The following is a 27,954-nucleotide window of genomic DNA, read 5'->3' on the forward strand; positions in this document are numbered from 1 at the left end:
CTGAGTCAAAGAAATCTGTATACTCCAGGGAGAAAAAATATAAATCCCAGTTCTTCAACTGTTAAATATCAGTTCCTTTGGGTGAGCCAGGCTTATTATCTTCCTTCTTCCTTTAGGTTTTGTTCATGGTGAACACCACCAGCACCATCAGGGGAAGCATGATGATACATTATAAGGTAGGTATATGTACTCTCCTAGACTCTCTGCTATTTTCCTTCTTCAGATTTCCTTGTCCTAGTTGTTAATCCGTCACCAGACACCCTTGTGTGAAGGTGGACAAAATTAGGAGAAAGAGAGGAAATATGTTGAAAAACCCTCTGTCTGGGTTGTAGTTTTTACTCCTGGTCTGCGGGATAGAGCTAGGTGGGGGATGAACCTATTTATATCCCCTCTATGAATGAATTAGGTAGAATCATGCTCTTTTTAGGTTCCTGGGTAAAGCTTCTTGATATTTATTAATAGGGGTTATCTCTGTGTCTTTGTTATTTCCATCATTCATGCTCCCTTTTCCTGACACACACCACCAACATCATGTGGGCGTAAACAGACTAACCTAAGGGAAATTTGTGATAAGGAAAAAAAATGACTTTTAAGAGAAAAAAAACAAAGTCTTATGCATCCCTATAACACAATTACAGCTGACCATCTTGCTCTCGGGTCACTCACTCTGGGTGACCACAAATCCACTAAGGTGTGGTTGGGTTAAGTCAAAAAAGGCTGGCGGAGTCCAACAGTCTCCACTCCACCTCTCTGACTCCTCACTTGGCTTGAACTCCTTGTCAAGTGCTTCTTCTTTCACTTGGTGTGATCTTCCTTTTCCCCAGGGGCCTCAGTCTCCTCCCAATCAGCTACAGTACACCTCCTCGCATCCTGTGTTCCTCTGTCTCCAGCGTCTTCCCCGTAGAGAGGCCTGTTTATTGAAAAAAAACCTGAAGAGTTCAAGAAAAGCCTTTGACACTCATTAGTGTCGGTGTGCCATACCAACCACCCGCCGGGACTGGAAAGTGTAGAATTATAGGTACCGGCCTTAACCATTGCATCTAGCCTGTCCTCTGTGACATTAAGGAAGTGTTGGCAATCTTAAAATTTTGCCAGAGTAGGGATACTGGGCGTATTTAGATCTTTAATTTTTGCTAACCCCAGACAGGATGTCTGCTCAATAGTGTCATTTAAGAAAATCATTTGCACAGGAATCAGGCGTGCTCAAAACAAAGCTTCCCTACCCTGTATCTGCCAATCTTGTGTTCCCCATACACTTTTTAAGTCAATAGTGCTCTTCCAATATTTGTAACCCTCAATCGAGAGCCGTGAAACAAAGGGATCTGAATAAATCAGTTTTGTATCTGTTAGCAAAATTTTCCTAATTTGTGCCGGAGGTATTTTAAAATAATACGACTCTGCTTTTCTTGTATCATGCCCAGAAAAGTATGTGAATTTTTCGCTTTAATACTTTGGACTCCCCACCTCTGGTGTCGAACAGTGTTCCCACTGTGTGTAGTTCAAGAGAGGCCTATATCTAGTGGCACAGTGTAGGTAGTGATGTCCCCAATTGTTATAGCAGAACATTTCCCAATAATTCATTGTATAATCATATACATCATCACTTTCAAAAGTGGAATAGTCCTTCATTTCAGTTAGCATGGAATCAACTGTTTTGACATCCCAATCATCAGAGACAACATTTGGTGTAATAACATCAGACATCAAAATTTTGAACACGTATGGTATTTGAATAATCTCTGTAGGCCCGTATATATCGAATTGAACTTTGTCCCACACAATGCCATCAGTAATTGGTATTGCTGTAATATTTACAGACGACAAATCTCTTCGGACCTTATGTGAAGAATGATGTGGTGTTACAATTTCATCAACAGGCTCCACTGAGGAGCGATCAGGAAAATAGGCGGTCATTTACCGCCGCCCGCCATGCGGTCACCGCCATTTGGCCGCTCCGCGGTCAAAAGACTGCGGAGGCCATTCTGGCTTTCCCGCTGGGCCGGCGGGCGCCCGCCAAAGGAGCGCCCGCCGGCCCAGCGGGAAAGGCCCTGCAACATACAAGCCGGCTCCGAATGGTTGCAGGGGTGCGACGGGTGCAGTTGCACTCGTCGCGATTTTCACTGTCTGCTATGCAGACAGTGAAAATCATGCAGGGGCCCCCAGGGGCCCCATGACACCCGTTCCTGCCATCCTGTTCCTGGCGGTCAAAACCGCCACAAACAGGCTGGCGGGAAGGGGGTCGGAATCCCCAGCGCCGCCATGGAGGTTCAGCCCTGCCAGGGGTATTCCGGCGGGAAACCGCTGGATCCCCTTTTCTGACCAGAATGGGCAATGAAGCACCGCCAGCCTGTTGGCGTTGCTCCCGTTGCCCGCGGCCCTGGCGGTTAAGGACCGCCAGGGTCAGAATGAGGGCCATAGTGACCATTTATAAGCAAAAAGAAAACAGTCACAAAACCAATCCATAAAAATTATGCAACAAATGTCAAACAGAACCACAGATAGTTCCATGGGTAGATCAAATAGGTCTTTTTAAGCCATTGATACAGCTTACTACTTTTTGAAAAATTGTCAATCACTGTAGAGGATGAATCTGAAGAAAAATCATCAATGTCAACGAAATAGCCAGAGGTAGTCTCTGCAAACACAGGAGCCGGTGTATTCTGATCCACCGCACGTGAAGGCTCTTGATAGACAACGTCATTAGTCGTGGAAGTGTTCGTGTAAAATACAGCCAAATCTTGAAGCGGGGTGGTTACTGAAGATGTGACCGGAACCAACAAAAGTTTATTTTCCGCCCTTCCCATGGCCGAGGAAGTGTCTGGAACAGCAGTCGACATAGTTGCATAGTCAGTAGTAGTGATGTTCATCCTACGATGTAGATGGATGTCCTGTTGGGTAGTGAGAGGGGATTGGGAACCACCCAAGGGACCTCCTGGTCTACTGTGAAGGATCGGCCACATGGTGTAATTTGATGTCATCAATGGAGATGAATCTGTTCGATTTAGAACCAGACATTGGTGGTAAGATGACAGTCCTGGTACCTTTTATTCCCAAGACTGGTACAGGTGCTCTGTAAGATGGACCCAACTCCTTTTTCACAGCGATCTTCTCACAAACCAGATCCCCAACGTTAGGAATCCAGCCAGTCGAAGTTTTCGCTTATTCCTAAGGTGGCAGCACTTGCAGATGATTTATCATCACGAAATGGTTGAAGCTCCTGTAAAACAGTGAGACGTTCTTTTATGTCAAATGATGTTTCTGCTGCCACCATACCAGGGGCATCAAGATCTGGGACATACATAGGTATCCCAAAGAGAACCTCATAGGGAGAGCGTCCCCCCAAGGACCGTCTTAGCAGATTATTCAGTGCTCTCTGGACTTCATATAGGTGGTGTAACCAACTACGGCCTGAACCTAATACTCGAGCTGTTAAGGACTGCTTTAGATCACGATTCTGCCTCTCCACGACTGAATTTCCCTTGGGATGGTATGGTGAGGAGTAATGGAGTTCAACACCCATCGTCCCCATGGTGTCCCTGAATGCCTTAGAGGCAAATGCAGGGCCCTGGTCCGAATGGAATGCTGCAACCTCATATGTACCGATAAAGATCAGCAAATCTTTGATAACAGTCCGGGCGTCAGCCGACCGCTGTGGCCATACCCACAGGAATCTAGAACAGGAATCCACAGCCACTAAAACGTATTTGTATGCACCATCAGGCTGTAAGGGACCACAATGGTCTAGGTACACACACTGAAGTGGCTTGTCTGACACTAAGAGGGATGTTTGCGGAGGGCGTTTGATATTAGAGCCCTTAATCTGCTGGCAAATGTCACAGCAAAGGACATACTGCTTGGTTCGTCTGCATAGACCAGGCCACCAGTATCGTTACTGTAGAATTGTTATCGTGGCCTGTATACCATCATGTGCAGAAGCGACACCCTCATATGCAGCTGTAATCAGCTCTAATCTCTTGTCTTCATTGGGGATCACTCGATCTCCAACCCCAGGAATCGTCGTATAAGCAACATTCTGTGCACTGATATGGTAAGTATAGTTTGTAGGTTATCCTTTCGGACGGGTCTTGCCTGCAGCCGAAGCTTTAATGGCAATCAGTATTTCATTATCCAATCTCGTCCGAGAACGAGTCACTGCAGCCACAGAAGCCGTAGCTACTGATGCTTTGGCCGCCTCATCAGCCAAAGTATTACCGGCAACGTGTATTCCTACCCATTGGTGTCCTAATGTATGAACTACATGGACACATGGTAGCTTATCCTTTAGATCAGCCACCCTTCCCCACATTTTGTGTTTAATGGTGTTCCCTTTAGAATCCCTAAACCCGTTCAGCTTCCAATGATTGAGATATTCATTGTATGACTGGACGCAGTAATATGAATCACAGACTATCAAAGTCTGGCTTCCTGTCTCAGTATGTTCGAGCGCTAGAATAAGAGCTTTAAGCTCAGCCAACTGGGCTGTGCAGTCCCCTAAGGTCTGCGTGTAGGTATTGTGAGGGTGGAAAACTCCATCTTCCATCACTCCGCACACGGCTGCGCAAGCTGCTGAGTATTGATGTTTAGTACCTACAGCCAGTTGCGCTGATCCATCAGTATAAATGATAGTATTATAACTGTCTAGTGGCAAGATATTTGGAGGAGCGGGGTACTCCTGTTCATACTGGAGAAATTCTTGTGTTTGAAGTCTAGGATCGAATACATAATCGACATCAGTGGCAGTCAGAGACGTTGCCCATTGCATCCAGCGTGGATGTAATGCCTTAGCGTTGGAACGCTCGCTTTAGTGACAGCCTCTAAGGCCGGCACCGGGGAGACAACAATAATGCGTTTCCCCTGGGCAAGTGGCCTCTCTTTTATGACGGCCATCTGACCTGCTTTCAGAATCTTTTCTGTAGGTGCAAATGTCGTTCAGCATTTGAATATAAATGTGATTTATATGCTATTGGCACTGTGTCATCCTCATTAAAGGTGACATCAGTAAATCCAAGGGCACCAGCAATTATTCTGATGACCAAATTTGTTTTATTGTTGCGTGTGTGTAAGTGTTTAGCTTCTAGCATGTCGCGTTGCATGTCTCAAAGATGTGTGTATGTTCAATTGTCCATCATCTGCTAGAAAAATTGGGCTGAATTAAGTCATAAAGTGGCTTGATGCGTTCTGCATAATCTGGAATGTATGTTCTGCCAAAATTGAAGAAACCCAGTAATGACTGTAATTTCTTAAGTGTGTTCGGAGGCTGTAGTTAAGCACACTTTTCTAGGAAGTGTGGGCCAGGCTCTTTCCCTCATTTGATAGCTCATATCCCAGGAACAATACACAAAGAAAGGCTATCTTGCTTTTCTTAAAATTAAATTAATAACCAAGGTCTGCAAATCTCAAAATGATCCGATCGACCCTCGCAAGATGAATGTCGAGGGTGTCGTCTGTGAGATATATGTCATCCACATAGGACAATGCCTCGGAATCAATCTCATGCAATATTGATGTTACACAGGCTGAAAACAGGCCTGGGCTATTTTTATAGCCTTGAGGTAAACAACAAAAGCGTTTCTGAGAGCCAAATGAAAATGCACTTAGGTCCCTACTTTCATGTGCTAAATTCTGGCAGAAAAATCCATTAGATATATCCAATGTAGTTTTATATTTTTTATGCACTATATTGTTTATCAGTGCTGTACTGTGTGAGTTTTGTATAGCGTACGTGCGTTTATGACTATTTAAGTGTCTATAATCAACTACTATTCTATATGAATGATCTGGCTTTGCAACGGGGAATAATGGATTATTCATCGCAGACGTACAGGGCTCAATTACTCCCTGGTACTCAAGCTGTGATAGTATCTCCTTCACCGGAGCTTTTGCTTCATGTTTAACAGGGTATTGTGGCTGCGGTTGGGGTGTAGACCTAACGGGAATAATATGACAAGGAAACTCCTTGTCCCAACCTACATGATTGCGGTATAGTGCAGGTGCCTTCGTTAAATCCCATTCAGCAGCATAGGCTTCTTTTGCTGCTTCCGGAACAAGATCGAAGAAAGAAGGCAAAATTACATCTTCCCCATGCAGCAGCTTGTGGACGTGTTCAGGTGGCCAGTCTCTCTCGGCCAATAGGATATCACTAGTAAGTTCATCCCAAAATATTACACTAATAGTATGTTTCACGTCTCCCTCTATCTGAATGGTTAAAACATAAACCCTATCGGGGTGAAGAACGCGGCCATCCGCTGTTTCAACCGCGATGTAATCGCTAGTTGCTGTCACATCCAGATGATCTTTCAGACTCTGGCGACATATCGTGACCTCTGCCGCGCTGTCTAACAGAGTCACTGCCCACCTCTTGTTCCTCAACAGCGTTCTCAATACTACTGGCATTTTTAACTGTCAATGCTGCCACCTTCTTCTTTTTAAACTGTGGCTTTTGCTGAGGAGTCTTTTCTTCTTTTTTAATGGTAGACTGTGGTGAGTCTTTCTTTTCTTTCACGTATTCCGGACATCGATCTTGACAGCCCCCTCTCTAGCTACGTCTATCCGGTTCGTCCTGAAAGGAACGAGAGGGACGTGAATCAGTATATCTGTCTGGAGTTCCAATGTGCTCCCTATTTCTGAGATTATGCCTCCTTTCGGAGTTCTCCAGGTGTAGAGAATCAGCTCTCTTATTTCTTTGAAATCTTTTTGTTTGGCCCAGCGCTTCTTAGAGCCCTCTTGTGCCTGCTTCGTACCCTGCTTATGGGCGGTATTTTGTAACTCCAATTTTTTAGGTTTGGCTCCCAAACTATCCCGTCCTCTACTAGTAAAGGTATCAGAAATTATTTTCGGTAGCTGTCTCTCCCGTTCCTGGTTTGGAGTTTCCTGGAGACGCTGGCGAATTGCCAGTGCTACCGCTACCCCTTTAATATTACTCAGTATTATTGAGGATACGGCGTCAAAGTTACGCATTAATTTCATCCCCAGATCCAGGGCTGGGGCAGCCCCATGTTCATTTTGTATTTTTTTTAACACTTCCGGTAAATTGGCAAGTGTCGGGGTACCATGTGTGGTAGTATAAACGGCAGCGAAGACTGTACCCCATGTGGCACAGTCATCCACCGAGGGAACCATCCCAAACGGCAAGCACATAGTGAGCAATCTATGTTTTTCCTGTGGTCCTGTATGGGGAAACACAGCTTCCAGCTGATTAGTTTTCTGGGCTATCCAGAACGGTCTTTTTTCCCATTCCGTGGGCACTTTACCCATAATAGTATGCACTGTTTGTGGATTAATCCCAGCAGCCAATTGATAACCACCAGCTACTGGCGGTGCTGGACGCACTGGATTTGTGTTCAATGTTCGCATCACGAACTGAACCAATCGTCTGTATAATGGCACTAATTCATTATAGAAAACTCGTAAATCTGCTATTGGCATATTCTGTATGCCAGGGTGAGGTGTATATGTGGCAAACATAGGGCAGGTAGGTCCCTCATTACTTAAGGGACCTAACCTCACTCTTCGTAGTACATGTGGTAGGGCGCCTTCAAACCAGTTCTGATGCTCTTCATATGTGAGGGATATTTCATGATACTGGTATGCTTCGTACCGTACAGGTACGTTCGAAACTTCATATGTGTGAAATGTGTGCGTTCTTTGGTCAACCTCAGGAAAGGTGACCCAACAGTAAAACGTTTCTGTTTGGTATGCTTCAGTAGCTTCTATTATCATATTAACATCCCCGCCCTCGTATGTAAGGCCATGTGCTAATAAATGTTGCGTTAGTGCATGTCTAGCATTTGCAGGAATGTCTATGGTATTAGCCATAATTACTTAGAGAAAACAGAACACCAGAAAGGGGAAGTCTTTTCCTTTTTATGAGTTCGAGCTCGAACAACCTACAGCTTAATAAGGTGTTACCTGTTCAGCTGAGGAGGAATCTCCCAAAGAGCATGGACGTCTCCATATAACCGTACTTAGGGTACCCGTTGTCTGTGAGACAGTGATAGTCAGGGTATCCGTAAATTAGTTCCAAAACACCATCGTTGGTGGCGCCATGTCGTAGTTTGGACTCTTGCTCTGAGCAAGACTGCTGGTTTAAGGATGACAGTACTTTTGTTTGTAGGCGACTGCGTCTTCCCTACAACAAGTCGCAACTGTTATCCCAACCTTACCGGCTCACTAGCAGCACCTCACCAGAAACACAATAGTAAAAGGTGATTTATGGCAGCCCTTTTACGCATGGACTCGAAAAAGACATCTCAGGGAGTGTCGTGGTTAAACGTAGATTACCCTTTTCTCACAGATATATTATGTCTCATACAAACACAGGCAATGACACAGATGCAGTAAAGTTATAATAGTTTTTTATTTGACATAACTGCAATTTGCGATAAGTTGCATGGACTGCAATGATTAGGATAATGAATGTAGCAAGTAACAGTATTGTGAAGACAAGAGTCATTGTTACGAAGACCCCCACCATTTTGCAATACATAGAAAAGATATATGAGATGTAAGATACCCTACTATCCTAAGAAAAAGGCCTAACCTCCTATCTAAAGAAGAGCTGGGTTCGTTAAACCTAATCTGCCAATGGCGTGTCCATGAGAGGAGCCCCCAACCCTCGTTACCTTGGAATGAGGTCTCTATCTCAGACTCTGCAGGGACACAAAGACTGGGTCAGCGTCAAGACGACTGCAGCATCGGTATCAGCGATGGTGGCGATGCCCTCTGGTCGGAATCCCTCTGATTATCTGTCTAAAGTGTGATGTATTTATACCAATCTACAAGGTCCCCTGATGTAGGTGTATTCCTAAACAATAGATAACAGGCATGCTTGGGAGGGCAATTAATATCAACAATCCCTCGAAAGTATAGAGAGGGAAAATCCCTAAGTGTGAACACCTACTGTTTGCTTATCTTTGGTGCTTGATCTTGACGCCTTGGCACGGTGACACTGATAATGTAACTCATAACAAGTGGCCTAACTATAAACAAGGCAGCCATCTTAGAAGAAATAAATAATTAAATGGGCTAAGACAGAGCAAGCTAAGTAGGTTAAAAGTCACTAGGTGACGGGGGCACGGGTCTACAAGCCAGAGGCTAAGCTAACTCCTGCTATCCCATTAAAATGAACTAGGATTCACTACAGTTCCTTTCTCTCCTTTATGGCCCGCAATTCTCCTACCGGCACCTGTGGATGAGAGCCCTTCTTTGCCTTCTGTTGGTGGGTGGCATGGGTAGTTTTATTTTCTGTTTCCAGATCTAAGCAACAACTGACCCGTATTTTCCCTGGAGCCACGTTCGCATGCACGGGTAATGTAGGGGAGAACTCAATCTCCGTGTTACATCTTTCCTCCCTCACTTTCTTCCTCAGAAGAAATGTTGGCTAGGGATTTCTAGATAGAAATTATACATTAGTTTGTTCACTCCCTTTTCTATGCTGTGTTTGAAATCTAAAGGGATGAAGGGCTAAGAACCATCTTAACACCTGAGCACTATTTCCTTTGTTTTTAGCCATCCACTCTTAGGGAGCATAGTTGGTATAAAAAAATCTAATTCCTGTACCTCAAAATAGTAACAAGAAGCTTCAATCTCCCACTTGACAGATAATCCTTCTTTTTCATGTTTTGGCATTTTTTTTTCTCAAGGAACACGTTTTTGACTTTGGTATAAAATAGGTTTGTTCTATTTCCTATATAACCTTCTGTGCCTGTACTGCCCCTAGTCCTACCCCGGAAGCTCCAGTTTGTAACATGAATCTTTGGGAATGATCTGGGGAGCAGAGGATAGCGTCTGAGGCAAGGGGGCAGTGAGATGGGAAAACCGGGGAATATGGTATTTATGATAACACACTAATCCAATAAATGCCCTAAGATCCCTTCTGGACTGCAGGAAGGGTACTTGAAATATAGCTGCTGCTTTCTCTGTCTGGGATTGTATCAATCCCTTTCTTAGAAGTACCCCACATATTTTACTTGTTTGGCAGCCATGTAATTTCCCCCAGGTTCTGTTCAAACTCTTATTTCACTAATGCCCCAGGACAGCTTGCAGATGTTTTACATGTTCCTCTCAGGTTGGCCTATATATGGCGATATCATCAATGCAGGCATCAGTATAGGCCTGATGTAGTTAAAATATGATATTCATCATTTTTTTAAAGGTGGCTGGGGCCCCATGTAAACCAAATGGTATTACATCTTCTTTTCAAATGTTGGAAGCAGGAGCAAAACAAAATCTCGGTCCGAAAAAAAACCTAGGTTTTGTTTTCTATAATCTTTCTTTGTGCATTTGTTGTTTCTGTTCTACATGAGTTCTCATGATGTCTCTTATTGGACTCAAGTACGTTTTTAAGTCACTAACATATTCAGGGAGGGTCTTTGAATTATCTTTTTCTTGTTCCCATACCTCTCGCACATGTTCTAAAAAAATATGAGGTTTACGGCCAAACAGTAACTCAAAAGGTGATAGTTTGCTCTTTACACTGCATAGCAAATAGAGCTAAGAGTAACATCAGCTCCCACTTTTGAGCTTCTAAATCCAAGAGCTTCTTTAGGATTAATTTTAGGGTAGAGTTGTACCGCTCAACTCAGTATCAGTTTGGGGATGGTAAACAGCTGTTCTTATTTGTTTATTCATAAGCTCCTTCCATACTTGCTTCATGAGAATGGACATGAAATGCGTACCTTGGCTTGTCAATATCTCTCAAGGGAAACCAACCCAAGAAAAGATTTTGATCATAGCTTTGCCTATTTGGGTAGTATTAAGGTATCTGAAGAGAATAGCTTTGGAGTATAGGGTGGCGTAATCCACCATAAATAAAACATACCAAACTCCACTTGGTAGGAAACCAGTGGTCCTATGATATCCTTACCTACTCGGGTAAAAGGACTCCCATATCTGTTCTTCAGTAAATGTAGTTAGGACCGGTGGCCCTTTCTGTTTTTCCTTCCTTCTTTGTCTTACATTTCTTGATTTTGGAAGAAGGCCATTCTTCCTCCAGGACTTCTATATACGGTTCCTCCTCCCACCAAGAGCTTTGGTTCTCCCTAGACTCCTTAACCAAGGATAATATTTCAGGATAATCAGTGCCGACAATAGGCAGTTCAGGCAGTGTCAGAGTTGTTTGAAGTCAGCGGAAGGCTTATTAAGCAACAGGTAGTCTTCAATTGGGCCTAAACCTCCAGAATCAAGTTGCATTGTGTTCAGTCAACATGTGTGGGATTTAGATAGAGCCAGTTGTGAGCCTGACTTGATATGAGAGTGATGGGAACATGGTCATAGACTTCCCCTATGCCAACGCACATGATCGTGTCATAGGTATTGTTGTGGTATTGGTCAGGAGCATGTCCAGCCGGGATTCTGACCTGTAGGCAGGAGATAGGTATGTGTATTTCCAGTTCAATGTAGGAACTAGCCCTATTCTAAGAGGTACTGTTGCCCCTCCTTGATGTTGGAGCTCTACTCTCACTACAGGATATGTCTTTTTGTCCCCATGAACGCACTGAATATTTACTAAATTCGCCGGGTTGGGAATCTTTCTAGGATTAACCAGAGGTCTCATTACACTTTGCTTACATCCTATGTCTAGTAAGACTAGTAAGTACTGGGTGGCTATGTGTTCTAGTCCCCCACTATTGAAACACTGGGGTCCACTTGATCCTGAAGGGTTCTCAAAAGTAGGGTAATGGAATCAACCTTTCGAAAATGTCCCTGAGCTATTGGGTTTTTCATGGCCACCAGTTCTTTCTCGTAGGTTGGGGTCATCTCAACCTCCTCTCATTTCTTAAGCCTGGTTAAAAGCACTGGCTATCTCTACAGCTGTTTCTGTGGTTAAGCAGCTTTGTTGCCTGAACCACTTCTGTACTTGGGAATGTAAAATGGAGGGAAATTGCTTAAAATATATTTTCTCTAGAATTTCTTCTTTAGTATCACTCTCAAGTTTTAGCCACCTATCAGCTATGTCCTTCACCCGGTAATATAAGGCTTGATGAGTTTCTTGTGCTCCTTCCCTAATTTGTCAAGGACTTATACAATAGGTCTTATCTTCTATACCTAATTGTTTCAACGTGCACTTATTAGTGTGTAGTGAGGTGGTAGTGCCTTGAGAAGTTACCTCCTGATATGCTGTTTGTAATTCGTCCATTAACAATGGTCTTAAATATAGGCCCTACTGATCCTCTGACCACCCTGAAGCTTGAGCTAGTTGTTTAAAGTTATTGGAAGAAAAATCTGGATCTTCTCTTCTATTTCTGAAAGACGACAGAAGGCAAAGAGGTCTGGCCTCTTTGTTGGCACACTACTCAAGTCAATTTGTCCTGAGAGTGAGAAACATTTTTTATATGTTCTGCATGCTTTTGGACAGCTTTTTGCATTACTTCCTGATCTTTGTTGGCGGTGGTCAGGAATTTCATCCACGCCTTTTCCATCATTTGTTGTCCTTCTGCCAACTTTGCAACAAAAGCCTCCATTTCTCAGGATTCACTTCTGATACTACCTGTCCGAGGGATGGACAGAAATATAGCTTTGGAGGCTTCCTAGTTTTATGAATGGTGTTTTTTTATTAAAGATTTATGCAGTCCTCTGCTTTGCGGACATTCCAAGCCCTCGAGCTGTTATTCACGGCCCGACACCCAGGAGGCTAGTTACTGGCTTATATACTATAATGAAGATCACCGCTCCTTCCACGAGACCGTGCGCCAGGGCACATTGGGAATCAGATTTGGATACGCCCCTGCCAGATGAAGTCTGGAAGTACTGCTGTGTGCATAGACATGACCTTTTTCCCAATTATAGGCTATGTTTAATACATTTCAAGTTCATAAATTGCTTATACTAAACACTGCAGCGACTTTGGCATATGGGACTGCGTGCACATTCAAGGTGCCCAAGGTGTGCGTTACCTAATGCAAACTTTCTTCACTCCACTTGGTGCTGCAGCAGGTTACAGGAATATTGGCAGGAAGTGCTTGACGTGATTGGCCATTACTGGTATGGTAATCACGAGCACCCCCCTGGTTGCACTTCTAGGTTATGTGAAGGGCATACAGCCTGCGGTAAGGAAGCTAGTAGTCTTGATGCTCATATTGGCGAAGCGCAGTGTTGCAATGAGCTGGGGCAAAAACCATACTCCACGTAAGGTCCACTTACATATTGTCAGGAACACTTAACAGCCTACTGGGATCTAATGCTGGCCCATTCTCGGCCTGCAGACCTATGGTCCCCCCTTCAGAAATTTCTAATGACTAAGACTTAGGAGACGTTGTTCTGTTGCACTTTGCCTTGGCGGCTCGATCACTATGCAGGACTCCACTTGGGAGGCCCGAACTATAGTGGAGCTTTGTCCCCAGCGTGTGTCATTAGAGTGCTTGGTTTCCCCTCCCCTTTCTCTTCCTCCCCTTCCTAAATGACTATCTCTGATTAGAGATTATATTGTCATTGCAGATAGCCGGTATTGTTATACACAAGTAACTTAGACTATTACATTTAGTACATTGGCCTGTTGTATGTACACATTAGGAGAAGGATCACATGGGGTGATCAATTAGATATTGATGAATTATGGAACTCTCATTGCTTTATCATTTGTTGTCATTTCTATGTGAAAATTAATTAAAAAAAATATTTACAAAAGATGTATGTAGTGAACTGAGACAAATAGGTTTATATACTCCAAGGGTTGCGGGGAGAAGAAAACATATAAGTCCCAGTCTTGTTTTTTGAAGCCATTTCTTCAATGATTTAATATAGTTTCATTTGGGTAAACCATGCTTGTCTTCTTCCTTTTTCCTTTAGGTCACGTTTGTGGTGGACACCACCAGCAACGTCGAGGAAAGCAGAGTAACAGGATGGTGAGTGATGAGGTAGGTATTTGTACTCTCCTAGTCTCTCTGCTAATTCCCTTCTTCAGATTTCTTTGTCCTAGCTAAAAATCCATCACTAGACATCAGTGCATGAAGGGGGAAAAAATTAAGAGAAGGAGGAGGAAGACTTTGTAGAAATCTCTGTCTGAGTCGTAGTCTCTGTTCCTGGTCTGGAGAATGGAACTACAGGTGGAATGAACCTATTCCTACCCCCCATTTAAACTAATTAGGTGGAATTTGGCTCTTTTCAGATCTCTGGGTAAAGCTTCTTGATATTTATTAACAGGAGTTATCTCTCTGTGTGCTTTATTTCCATAATGCATTCTCCCTCTTCCTGACACACACCACCAACACCATGTGAGTGTAAAAAGAATAGTCAAGGGTAAATTTGTGAAAATAAAAGAAAAGACTTTGAAGAATGAGAAAACAAAGTCTTACACAGCACTCCTCCCAACATGATTACAGCTTAGCATCTCGCTCTCGGGATATTCAAGCCCGGGTGGCCACAACTCTCCTGAGTTGTGGTAGGTCAAATCGCACTGGCTGGCGGAGTCCACCAGTCTTCACTACTCTGGCTCTTAACTTGGCTCATCCTCCTACTCGTCAAGTGCTTCCTTGTTTGCTTCGGCGTGATCCTCCTTTCTCCAGGGACTACGGTCTCCTCCCGGTCAGCTGCAGTACTTCTCTTAGCCTCCTATTCCTCCATCTCTTGTGTCTTTCCCATAGAACACCTGTCTCCTTTTGGTTTTTCTTCTCTTTAAGACCCACAATTCTCCCACTGGCACCTAAAGAAGGGAGCCCTTCTTTACTTTCTGTGTGAAGGTGGGTGACACCAGTAGTTTCCCCTCCCTAACATACTGTTTCTTCTCTGTTTTCAGGTCCATTTGATGTGCAACCCCTATTTTCCCTGGAATCACATTTGCCTTCAAGGGTAAGTATCAGGGAAAATCAAGCTCTGTGTTACATCTCTCTTTCAGTAGATGTTCCACCTCTATGACACTGATGTGTCTCTAGTCTGGCCATGACAATAGCGAGTGGTGAATGGTAATTGTCCCATTACGTCATAGGGCTGCTTTAGGATGTATAAAGCCTTCGTCTTTCAGGAGGGCATGGGCTGGCTTCCAGATCATAGATCACATTTATCTCCATTAGCAAAGGTATGTGTGGATCATTTGAGGCCCAGGGGCCAGCATAGAGAACTAGAAGGCCCTGTGTTCCTTTATGGAGTTGTCTTTCAATTTTGAACCAAAGAGGTGTTGCATTCTGTGGACCATCTAGGACAGGTGTTGGGCCGTGTAATAGGTCTGGAAATGAGACATACAAAAGTCCCCAAATGATGTGGCATACAGGTTACTAGATGCACGTCTTGGTGGTGCAGCCCCACAAGTATATGGGTACTATTGACAATCTACAAAAGTAGTTTGGCAGGGACCTTGAAAGGGAGCTTGCCAAAGAGATTGATAAATTTAGGGGCTGTGACCAGCATAATGGTTTGAATTCTACTCCAGAAGGGCAGGTGAAGTGCTGACCATTTGGGGAAGTCCACTTTCATGGTTTACCAGGATGCCCAAGTCCCTTTTTAACAGTACCACCAGGTATTTCAGGTTGTTTGGTATCCACCTTACATGAAGAGGATACAAAGATTGTTCAACGTCTGGGAAGTCAGTGACATTATCTCCACCTTCCACCAATGAATCTTGTAACTGGAGAAGTGGGCAAAGGAGTCAATTAGATTAATGAGAGCAGGGATCGGCACTCTGGGGTTACCCAGCGTAATAAGCATACTGTCTGTGTAAAGCAAATGTTTTGTCTCTCCAGCCAATGTCTGGATGCCTGTGATTTGTGCTGATGACCTGATAAATATGGCCAGTCCAAGACACGGAGGAAGAGGAGAAGTGACAGGGGATTTCTGGGAGTTGATTATCGGGTCAGAGAGGATACCATTGCAAAAGCCCATTGCCATAGCAGATTGGTACAGCCATTGATCCATTTGGATAAATTTATGGCCAATTCAAAATGGAACCATGGTCCAGAAAAGATATGGCAATTCAATTCAGTTGAATGCCTTGTTCGGATTGAGGGAGAGCAGAAGCTTTTCATCCAGAACAGCCTTTGTAGACCACAAGAAATGAATCAAAGTCCATAGGCAGTTGAGAGATGATCTGTATGGGACAAAGCCCACATTGTTGCCATAAATCAGTGACCCGATAATGGAGCCCAGTCTGGTGGTGAGAAACTTAGCCAGTATCTTAATGTCACAGTTCAAAGTGAGATGGGGCAGTAGTTGGCCCCGTAAAGGTAGTCTCTTCCTAGTTTTTCAGGATAAGTGAAATTCATGCTCTTTTAAATTCTGGTCATCAGGAACCAGTATTCCTAGCTTCTTGCAGCATGGCCAAAAGAAGTAGAGCATGTAGCTCTGAAAAAGTCCAGTGAAAAGCTGTCCTCTCCAGGGGTCTGGCCAGTATTCATAGTGTTAATGGCCGCTGCAACTTTCCGCCTCAGGGATGTCCAACTCTAACTCTTCCCCATCATTTGCAGGGAGAGTATGACGAAGAAGATCCGACATGAACACAGGCTCTGAGTAGTATCCACTGGGCATTCTGTGGTGTAGAGCATTGAGTGGAAAGTAGAGAATTCTCACACAATATCCAAGTTATGGTTAGGATGCCTCTTGTAGTACTCATTTGTTTTTGGGGTTGGTACATTGATAGGGCCATCATGGCCTGCTGCCCCACCCCTACACTAGGGTAGATCAGGAGCTATTGCCCCCATCTGCCCCCTGGGGGGCAGCAAGACTGTACTCATTTTTGGGGTGGGATATTGATAGGCCGATCATGGCCCTCCCCCACACTAAATAAGCAGAAAAATCCCTGGTGTCTCAGTGGGCTTTCTGCCCATACACCCGCAGAAGGGCAGATCCAGGGATATTGTCCACATGTGCCCCTCCGAGGGGAGGCAGAAAAACTATGCCAATTTTTTTGGGGGTGGGGCATTGGTAGGGCCATGATGGCCCATCCCACCCCTACACTAATTTAATAATAGAATTCCTGGTGTCCTAATGGGCTTTCTACCCCCCCCCCCCAGGAGGTGCATCAGGAGCATGGATGGCCCCACCCTTACATTAACTAAACAAAAAATCGAATCTGTGGCATTCTAGTGGTATTTCTGCCACCCGGAGGGCAGATCAGGGGCTATTGCGCTGATCTGCCCCCTGGGGAACAGAAAAACTGTAGACTTTTTTTGGGTGGGGCATTGATAGGGCCATCATGACCCACCCCCACACTAAATAGCCAAAAAATTCCCTGGTGTCCTAGTGGACTTTTTGCCCCCGGTCAGCTGCAGTACTTCTCTTAGCCTCCTATTCCTCCATCTCTTGTGTCTTTCCCATAGAACACCTGTCTCCTTTTGGTTTTTCTTCTCTTTAAGACCCACAATTCTCCCACTGGCACCTAAAGAAGGGAGCCCTTCTTTACTTTCTGTGTGAAGGTGGGTGACACCAGTAGTTTCCCCTCCCTAACATACTGTTTCTTCTCTGTTTTCAGGTCCATTTGATGTGCAACCCCTATTTTCCCTGGAATCACATTTGCCTTCAAGGGTAAGTATCAGGGAAAATCAAGCTCTGTGTTACATCTCTCTTTCAGTAGATGTTCCACCTCTATGACACTGATGTGTCTCTAGTCTGGCCATGACAATAGCGAGTGGTGAATGGTAATTGTCCCATTACGTCATAGGGCTGCTTTAGGATGTATAAAGCCTTCGTCTTTCAGGAGGGCATGGGCTGGCTTCCAGATCATAGATCACATTTATCTCCATTAGCAAAGGTATGTGTGGATCATTTGAGGCCCAGGGGCCAGCATAGAGAACTAGAAGGCCCTGTGTTCCTTTATGGAGTTGTCTTTCAATTTTGAACCAAAGAGGTGTTGCATTCTGTGGACCATCTAGGACAGGTGTTGGGCCGTGTAATAGGTCTGGAAATGAGACATACAAAAGTCCCCAAATGATGTGGCATACAGGTTACTAGATGCACGTCTTGGTGGTGCAGCCCCACAAGTATATGGGTACTATTGACAATCTACAAAAGTAGTTTGGCAGGGACCTTGAAAGGGAGCTTGCCAAAGAGATTGATAAATTTAGGGGCTGTGACCAGCATAATGGTTTGAATTCTACTCCAGAAGGGCAGGTGAAGTGCTGACCATTTGGGGAAGTCCACTTTCATGGTTTACCAGGATGCCCAAGTCCCTTTTTAACAGTACCACCAGGTATTTCAGGTTGTTTGGTATCCACCTTACATGAAGAGGATACAAAGATTGTTCAACGTCTGGGAAGTCAGTGACATTATCTCCACCTTCCACCAATGAATCTTGTAACTGGAGAAGTGGGCAAAGGAGTCAATTAGATTAATGAGAGCAGGGATCGGCACTCTGGGGTTACCCAGCGTAATAAGCATACTGTCTGTGTAAAGCAAATGTTTTGTCTCTCCAGCCAATGTCTGGATGCCTGTGATTTGTGCTGATGACCTGATAAATATGGCCAGTCCAAGACACGGAGGAAGAGGAGAAGTGACAGGGGATTTCTGGGAGTTGATTATCGGGTCAGAGAGGATACCATTGCAAAAGCCCATTGCCATAGCAGATTGGTACAGCCATTGATCCATTTGGATAAATTTATGGCCAATTCAAAATGGAACCATGGTCCAGAAAAGATATGGCAATTCAATTCAGTTGAATGCCTTGTTCGGATTGAGGGAGAGCAGAAGCTTTTCATCCAGAACAGCCTTTGTAGACCACAAGAAATGAATCAAAGTCCATAGGCAGTTGAGAGATGATCTGTATGGGACAAAGCCCACATTGTTGCCATAAATCAGTGACCCGATAATGGAGCCCAGTCTGGTGGTGAGAAACTTAGCCAGTATCTTAATGTCACAGTTCAAAGTGAGATGGGGCAGTAGTTGGCCCCGTAAAGGTAGTCTCTTCCTAGTTTTTCAGGATAAGTGAAATTCATGCTCTTTTAAATTCTGGTCATCAGGAACCAGTATTCCTAGCTTCTTGCAGCATGGCCAAAAGAAGTAGAGCATGTAGCTCTGAAAAAGTCCAGTGAAAAGCTGTCCTCTCCAGGGGTCTGGCCAGTATTCATAGTGTTAATGGCCGCTGCAACTTTCCGCCTCAGGGATGTCCAACTCTAACTCTTCCCCATCATTTGCAGGGAGAGTATGACGAAGAAGATCCGACATGAACACAGGCTCTGAGTAGTATCCACTGGGCATTCTGTGGTGTAGAGCATTGAGTGGAAAGTAGAGAATTCTCACACAATATCCAAGTTATGGTTAGGATGCCTCTTGTAGTACTCATTTGTTTTTGGGGTTGGTACATTGATAGGGCCATCATGGCCTGCTGCCCCACCCCTACACTAGGGTAGATCAGGAGCTATTGCCCCCATCTGCCCCCTGGGGGGCAGCAAGACTGTACTCATTTTTGGGGTGGGATATTGATAGGCCGATCATGGCCCTCCCCCACACTAAATAAGCAGAAAAATCCCTGGTGTCTCAGTGGGCTTTCTGCCCATACACCCGCAGAAGGGCAGATCCAGGGATATTGTCCACATGTGCCCCTCCGAGGGGAGGCAGAAAAACTATGCCAATTTTTTTGGGGGTGGGGCATTGGTAGGGCCATGATGGCCCATCCCACCCCTACACTAATTTAATAATAGAATTCCTGGTGTCCTAATGGGCTTTCTACCCCCCCCCCCCAGGAGGTGCATCAGGAGCATGGATGGCCCCACCCTTACATTAACTAAACAAAAAATCGAATCTGTGGCATTCTAGTGGTATTTCTGCCACCCGGAGGGCAGATCAGGGGCTATTGCGCTGATCTGCCCCCTGGGGAACAGAAAAACTGTAGACTTTTTTTGGGTGGGGCATTGATAGGGCCATCATGACCCACCCCCACACTAAATAGCCAAAAAATTCCCTGGTGTCCTAGTGGACTTTTTGCCCCTTCCCCCCCAAGGAGGGCAGATCTGGGGCTTTTGCTCCCATGGACCCCCCAGGGGAGGCAGAAAAACAGTGCCAATTTTGTTTGGGGGTGGGTCATCGACAGGGCCATGATGGCCGCCCGACCCCCTCTACTAACTCAATAAAAAAATCCCTGGTTTCCACGTGGGCTTTCTACCCCCCAGGAGATGGATCAGGAGCTATTGTCCCCCTATGCCATCCAAGGGGGTTAGAAAGACTGTGCCCACTTTTCTAGGGTGCTGGCATGGATAGGGCCATCATGGATGGCCCCACCCCTACACTAACTAAACAAAAAATCAGTGGCATTCTAGTGGTATTTCTGTCACCTGGGGGGGAGAGATCAGGGGCTTTTGCCCAGATCTGCCCCTCCCCCCAGAACAGAAAAACTGTAGTCTTTTTTTTGGGGGTGGGGCATTGATAGGGTCATCATGGTCCACCCCCACACTAAATAAACAAAAAAATCCTTGGTGTCCTAGTGGACTTTCTCCCCCCCCCCACAAAGGAGGGCAGATCCAAGGCTATTGCCCCCATGTGCCCCCATTTGGGTGACATGCATTGCCAGGGCCAGGATGGCCCGCCCCTACACTAATTCAATAAAAACAATCCCTGGTGTGTAGTGGACTTTCTGCCCCGTGGGTGCAACTGGGGACTATTGCTCCTATCTGCTCCCTAGGAGGTGCAGAAAAACTGCACTAATTTATTTTTGGGGTATAGGCATTGATAAGGCCATCATGGCCGACCCCACCCCTACACTAACAAAATAAAAATAACTTTGAATCATAGTAGGCCTCCTGTTCCCCACAGGGGGCAGATTGGGTGCTACTGCCCCATCTGCCCAATGGGAGGTAGAAAGACTGACTATGCCCAAAATTCTTCGGGGGAGCAAAAGCCCTTGTCCAAGGGGCTGTTCCCCACTTCCTGGTGCCTAGTAGTTGATCCCTGCTTGGGCATTTCCCTCCTTGGATGATCCCCAAGCAGAGAACCACTTGGGAGGGGTACATTCGTAAGGGGAGATTCTCCTGCCTGCCTCAGTGCTCAGGGGGCATATCCCTGAGCACTGAGGTAGGGAAAGTGAAATGAGTCGATCTGCTCATTTCACTTTCAGTTTCATTGAAATTATGTCATCGACCCATGAGCGCTGATGGTCTTTCAATGAAAACCCAAAACAGCCTCTGGTGGTGAGCAACTTGTTCCCCACTTCCCAAGGCTGTTTTTGTAGGGGATTTCTTGCTTGTGTGCAGAGCACAGCCGAGGGATGTCCTGGTAAAATGAGCACAGTGTCTGAGGACAGCTCCCAGCTGTCCTTGCATTGGAAGGGGCTAAAAAGAGTTATATATTGTGTGCCAGCTTTCATTTTGTACATGTTTATTCAATTTTATAAATGTATGCCTGATAGTTGCCAGTTTCTGTGCACTTCTGCAGGTCTGGGTTGTTTATAGTGTCAAGCCACAGGTAAAGGGTAAAGGCATTATCATTTCATTGGAAAAAGTTAAATCTGAGCCCTTAAGTGCGATCTGTTAATAAAGAAAAACTCTGGCAAATAATGAATACCTTACTTACTTATTGTGAAAAGTATGTGTTATAGGTAAACAGCTCTTAGCTGTAGACTGTTATTACCCTGTGCTAAGGACTTTAGAAATACTTTGGTTACATGGAATCTCATAGATTACTATAGTAGGAAAGAGTTTTAGTGCAGGGAACCTACTGGAGCAAACCATTAGGATAGACAATTTCCACTATGGTATTCTTTACTAGGCTCTATGAATAGAGATTTTGACAACTGTATTTTGTACACATGGATTTTTATTACAGTATACCTGATGGTTGCCTTGTGGGAAGTCTTATGAACCAACACAGTGGGTCTGAGTTACTTGTGGTGACAAGCCAATAATAAAGGATATAAAGTTGATGTTTATAATGGAAAGTTGTGATAAAGGCAGCAGACCTCACATATTGATTGTGAAAAGCATATGTTAAAGGCAATAGGCATTTAAGAGCACATTATTATTACTATTACTATTGATAAAGCCTGTAGATATATTTTTTGCTACATGAAATTTCAAATTACCTTTGTAGGGAATGATTCTGGTATTGGTTACTGCCTGCCTCTAACAAATCTAAGAGGGAGAAGATTTAATAAATCTTGCTGGAATCTCTTTGTCAGGATTGTGTAGTAAAAAGTCATTAATAATACATACATCGATATATATAAATTTACATATTGATATAGACATAGAGGGCCTTTGGATCCACTCTATTGTGAATGTTGGCATTTATTATCACATGTGTACATCCACTTGAAAACAATTGTGCTTCAGTAACAGGACTGGGTAGAAGTTTAGTTTTAAACGTTCTTCTTTGATAGTTCCCCTTAATTTCTTTGCTTCACCTTTTTTTTATTGTAATGTTTCTTAAGAGGATCCCACAGCTCGTAGGTTGCTTAAAGCCTGTTTCATGTGCAATGTGCCACATTCAATGTGGCCTCTTCCTCTTAACCAGGAGAACTATATTGAATGCTTTTGGCAATGGTGTATCCTTGTTTTACCATTCCAAGATGCCCAACACTGGTTCTACATGTGGCAGTCATGCTTGAACTTTGAAACAACAATATACTATTTACAATACTTTTGCAAGACAGACACCAGCCAATATATTTAGTTTTGCTATTGCAACCATATGCTTCCTGTGTTTAGAAGGCAGCATGTTTTCTTGTTCTGCTTAGATTATTTTATTTTATCTTGCATATAATGTTAGGTTTGTGTGTTCTTTATTGTGGCGGTGTCAGAGGGTGAAAGAAAAGATGAGTCGAAAGATTGATGAAGGGATGCATGAATGCAAAGATAAGTGACAGAGGGGGTTATTACAACTTTGGAGGAGGTGTTAATCTGTCCCAAAAGTGATGGTAAAGTGACGGATATACCACCAGCCGTATTACGAGTTCCATAGGATATAATGGACTCGTAATACGGCTGGTGGTATATCCGTCACTTTACCGTCACTTTTGGGACGGATTAACACCTCATCCAAAGTTGTAATAACCCCCAGAGTGTGTTTATGATAACACATCAGTGACACAAAAGGCACTTTCATTCATACTCCAAAGTTGTTGGCATTGTCAATGCTTTTTTGTCTTGTACTCTACTTTTACCAAAGTGATTATGGGGGTCATTCTGACCCGCCCGCCCGCCCGCCTGGCGGGAACCGCCATTTGGCCGCCCCGCGGTCAAAAGACCGCTGGGGCCATTCCGACCTTCCCGCTGGGCCGGCGGGAAGGCGGCCTGCAACACTGAAGCCGGCTCCGAATGGAGCCGGCGGTGTTGCAGGTGTGCGACGGGTGCAGTTGCACCCGTCGCGCTTTTCACTGTGTGCTAGGCAGACAGTGAAAAGCAGGCTGGGGGCCCCTGCACTGCCCATGCCAGTGGCATGGGCAGTGCAGGGGCCCCCAGGGGCCCCAGGACACCCGTTCCCGCCAGCCTCTTCCTGGCGGTGTAAACCACCAGAAACAGGCTGGCGGGAAGGGGGTCAGAGTCCCCAGGGCAGCGCTGCTTGTAGCGCTGCCCTGGAGGATTCTCCCAGCCGGGGGAAATCCGGCGGGAAACTGCCGGACCCGGCTGGGCGACCGCGGCTTTACCGCCGCAGTCAGAATGACGAATGAAGCACCGCCAGCCTGTTGGCGGTGCTTCCGTCATTCGCGACCCTGGCGGTCTATGATCGCCAGGGTCGGAATGAGGGCCTATGTGTCCACCATTAGAGACATCCTCTTTTCCACGTTAGTCGTACTGATGTTTTTCACTTCTTTGAAGCAATATCCTTAGACTTTACTGTTTTAGCAATTTTATTGGACTGTCTATGAAAAAAGAGATATTAGATGGATTTAGAAAACGTATTTACTTTTAGTCACCCATGCTTACATATGCTCACACACATATCTGATCTCGTTCTAAATCTACCAATGTCTTCTAATTAACTGCATGGCGTTACAGATAACAACGCCATGATGTTTTGACTATGCAAAAATGCCTTTTTCTAGCATATGCTCAGATTGCACATCCCAAAAAATCACGAATTAGTCAAAAAATTAAACGGGTCTGATTTTTCTCAATTCACTCATTAGTGTCTTCACATGTCTTACGGTATGTTCTACGTTAACATGACCATAGGGGGGCATACTTACACAGAGCTTGCACCACTGCTGAGTAATAGTTTGATGCAGCGGCGCATTCTTTGATCTATATTTACAAAGTGACGCAATAGGCAAAATGTGTCACTTTTCCTTGACCTGCATCGTTTTTTTTCCTATGCTTCAACTGGCTGCGTCACATAATGGTAAACATAAGCAAGATAGGCGTTCCCATGTAAAATGCAGTGCAGAACAGGTGCATTAATAATCATGAGTTTGTGGGACAGTGACAAATTACTGGCAAATGACATACAGAGTCCAAAATGTGTCAAAATTCCTGTGCAATAACAACCCAGGTGTACAAAATGAGGCATTGGCACTGGTACTTAAACAGAGCATACTCAATACTCAAAGCTCAACCTCAGCTTCTCATACTACAGCTAGTAGCAGCGAGAAAGCCACCACTACCACCATGTAGGCAGTGCAGGAGAAGAGAGCCTGTCTACCGCCAGAGGACTACCCTTATTGACCTCAGGAAGGAGGAGGTCATCATCTACTACAGACTATGGAGGGAGTCCATCATCCAGCTCCTGAATCTGATCGCACCAAGGCCATGGCCAACATCACAGAGGTGCACCAACTTCCCTCCACAGGCCCAGATGATGGCAGTACTGCACAAGCTGGTGCCTGACTCATTCCAAACCACTACAGCAAGAGTGGCAATGATCTGACAGCCATTCTTTTTGGCATTCCTACTCTCTGATGTATCACATGCCATCATAAACTTCACACCCCAGTACCTCGTGTTCCCTGATACACAGTAGAAATAACTGGAAAATAAGCAAGGATTCTATGCCATTGCTGGATTCCGACGTATTGGGGACAATGGACTGCACACATGTGCAACTTGTGCCTCCCGTTGCTACATCCCACCTATACCGCAATAGGAAGCACACATATTCCATCAACGTGCAGGGAATAGTGGACCACCTGGGTATTTTCATCAGTGTGCTGGCAAAGTACCCGGGGAGTGCTCATGATGTCTAAATGTTTAGGCACTCTGTCATAAATAGGTACTAACAGAATGAGAGCTATGGGGATGGCCTACTGGTTGGTAAGTACATCTGAAGCCCTTGACCAACTTCATGACAGTAAATCCTATTTGATAAAGTAGCCTTCTTTATGTTGGGTGACTGAAACAGTACATATGTAGGAGTCGTGGGTCTCATACTTGCACCATACATCATGGCACATGTACAATTCAACCTTGCAAGTCACACATGTTTAGACTTGCTAAACCACTGTGTGTGTTTTGAAATGGTTGTCAGCAATGCAACACTATGAATAAAGTGTGTTGCAACCCTGTGTGGAAGGAAGGCTTCCATGTCTGTTGTCTGTGTGTCCACAGGTAACTCCCAAGAGGCATGTCATGTATTCATTACCTGTGAAACTGAGAAATGTTTCAAAGAATTGCCCCTCTCCAGGACATGCACAATTGCCTTGGTCATCATATACACTCTTGTCGTCCTATATGTGTTCCATTTTCTGGCACACAGACCTACTCTATCAGTCCTCCAAGAGTTCAGACTGTGCAGCAAGGTATACCCCATGCACAAAGTAAATCTCACAGGAAATGCAGCCACATATTCCCTATTTTGCTAAAGTGCCCGTCATGGTGCTCTGCTGCCCATTATGTGCCAGTGCAGTCTGCAAATTCTTCTCTATGTTAAAACATATGTCCTACTCTGCCCTCACTCAGTGAGGCAATGCAGTGTTGATAGTCTACCAGATGTACTGTACAGTGCTAGCTAATAAACAACAGAGACCACTACTGTTACATGCAAATATGTGTGAATGAATGGGACAACATCGTTTGCACCGTCTAAATTTAGAAAAATAAGACATGTTGTAGTTCAGAAATGCCAATAGTAGTCCCAAAACAACACAAGAGAGAAGTGTGAAAGAAGTGTCTCCTCAATGGCAAACTGACTCTCCATATCAGTAGAGATTCACTATGTTCATACATTGGCACTCACAAAAATGACAAATTGTATCTGTATCACTCAGGTCAGTATACTCGTAAGTGTAGTACTGCGTCAGTCATACCAAAAATAAAAGGGTATAAATGCCAAACAATGTCAATGTACGTCCCATAACCGTATGTAAATGTTCATGAGTCATTACGGACACATGACAGACATGTACTTAAATGTGGGTCCATCAACCATCATGATCATTGACTGACTGGTCTTCGGCTCCTGTCTTTTCAGCTGACCAAGGATATAGTCTGCAGCCATGGGCCGTGACCCCATTTCCACATCCCCAGATGGAGGGTCAACAGAGTTACACTTTCCAGGGTCCCATCCATACTGGAATGGACTTTTTGAGTTCTCAAGTCCCTCTGCCTTAACATGGCTAGGGGGAGATTGCTATACTTCCCCCATATTATGTAAGATCATCCTTGTGTGCTGTATATTGCACAACATATGTGTGCAGACCAATGGCCCATGGGATGAGGGACAGGAGGACCAGGAAGGCCCTGATGAGGAAGATCAGAAAGATGAGGACAAAGGCCAAAATATATACACAATTGCCGGGACCCAACAGAAAGATGCCATAGTACAGAATTTTTTTGCAGATGCATGTGTCATACTGATGACACATATTTGGAACTTTTTCAAAAAGCATTCAAAAAGGGCAATAAATGAATGAACACTACCTTTGTGTAAGCAATCTTATTTCATACCCACTGTAAACATCAAAACACTCACATGTCAATCAATAGTGATAGGCCCATAACAAAGGTATGTAGCAATGGGTAACAAACACCACAGGGCAACATCATCTGTATAAACAAATGTGTGCATGTCAACAACATGTGCCAAACACATGTGTATTGGGAAGACATGCACCAAACAAAGATAGCAAGTTGGCAGTGTGGACGTGATATGAGTATGTGTGCTGCTGCAGTATAATGACCGTCAGACATCCTAAGGGAGTAAAAATGTAAACTGTGTGCAATGACTGGGTGGGTGTATCGTACATCTAGTCATTTGTACAGCCTCACACTTGTTGAGGACAGTATAGTGAAATCATAGTCTGATGACTGTGAACAGAGGCACATATTATGTGTATGGGAACACAATGCAGCCTATATAGTCTACATATGCTACATCAATGTCTGCAATTACATAGTAAATTCATTGTGGCAGCTCACAGAACACAAATAAATCTGGATTTCTCAACTGCACATGTGTAGGGTTGGCTAACTAGGCCCAATGTTGCCACACTTGCCCCACTAGGCAGGGATGAAACTGAAACCAGCAGGGATGTATGTGACAATGTTGGGGTGTCTCACTCAGATACAAACAATGCTGTCACCCCCACAGCTCCATCTGTGTGTGTTGGTAAAAACAGAAAACAAAAAGGTAGGAAATAAAACTACTGCTTTGAAGCAATGACTAATTGCAAGATAACTTTTGCTAGTGCATTCTAGGTTAAGGTGCCAGAATGTCTCATGAAATGCCCAGATGAGCATCTTGTGTGAATGTCTACCCACATCCTAAGTTTACTGACCCCCTTAGTATAGTGAAATATTGTGAAGCCTCCAAATTAGAAACATATAGCTCCTTGGAAGAAATCAGACTTGTTTTCACTACCCAAGCTGGCCTTGTGATCACCCAAATGTAGGCTAATAATTTTGGCAAACACTAATGTGGAGTGGTACTGTGCATGTGCCACACATAGAGAGTCATTCTGACCCTGGCGGTCTTGGACCGCCAGGGCCGCGAATGACGGAAGCACCGCCAACAGGCTGGCTGTGCTTCAATCCCCATTCCGACCGCGGCTTCCGGGGCCGGCGGTCATCCGCCGTTTTTGCCCCGGCTGGGAGAATCCGCCAGGGCAGCGCTGCAAGCAGCGCTGCCCTGGGGATTCGGACCCCCGTACCGCCAGCCTGTTTCTGGCAGTTT

Source organism: Pleurodeles waltl, chromosome 1_2 (genome assembly GCF_031143425.1).
Source record: "Pleurodeles waltl isolate 20211129_DDA chromosome 1_2, aPleWal1.hap1.20221129, whole genome shotgun sequence".
NCBI lineage: Eukaryota > Metazoa > Chordata > Amphibia > Caudata > Salamandridae > Pleurodeles > Pleurodeles waltl.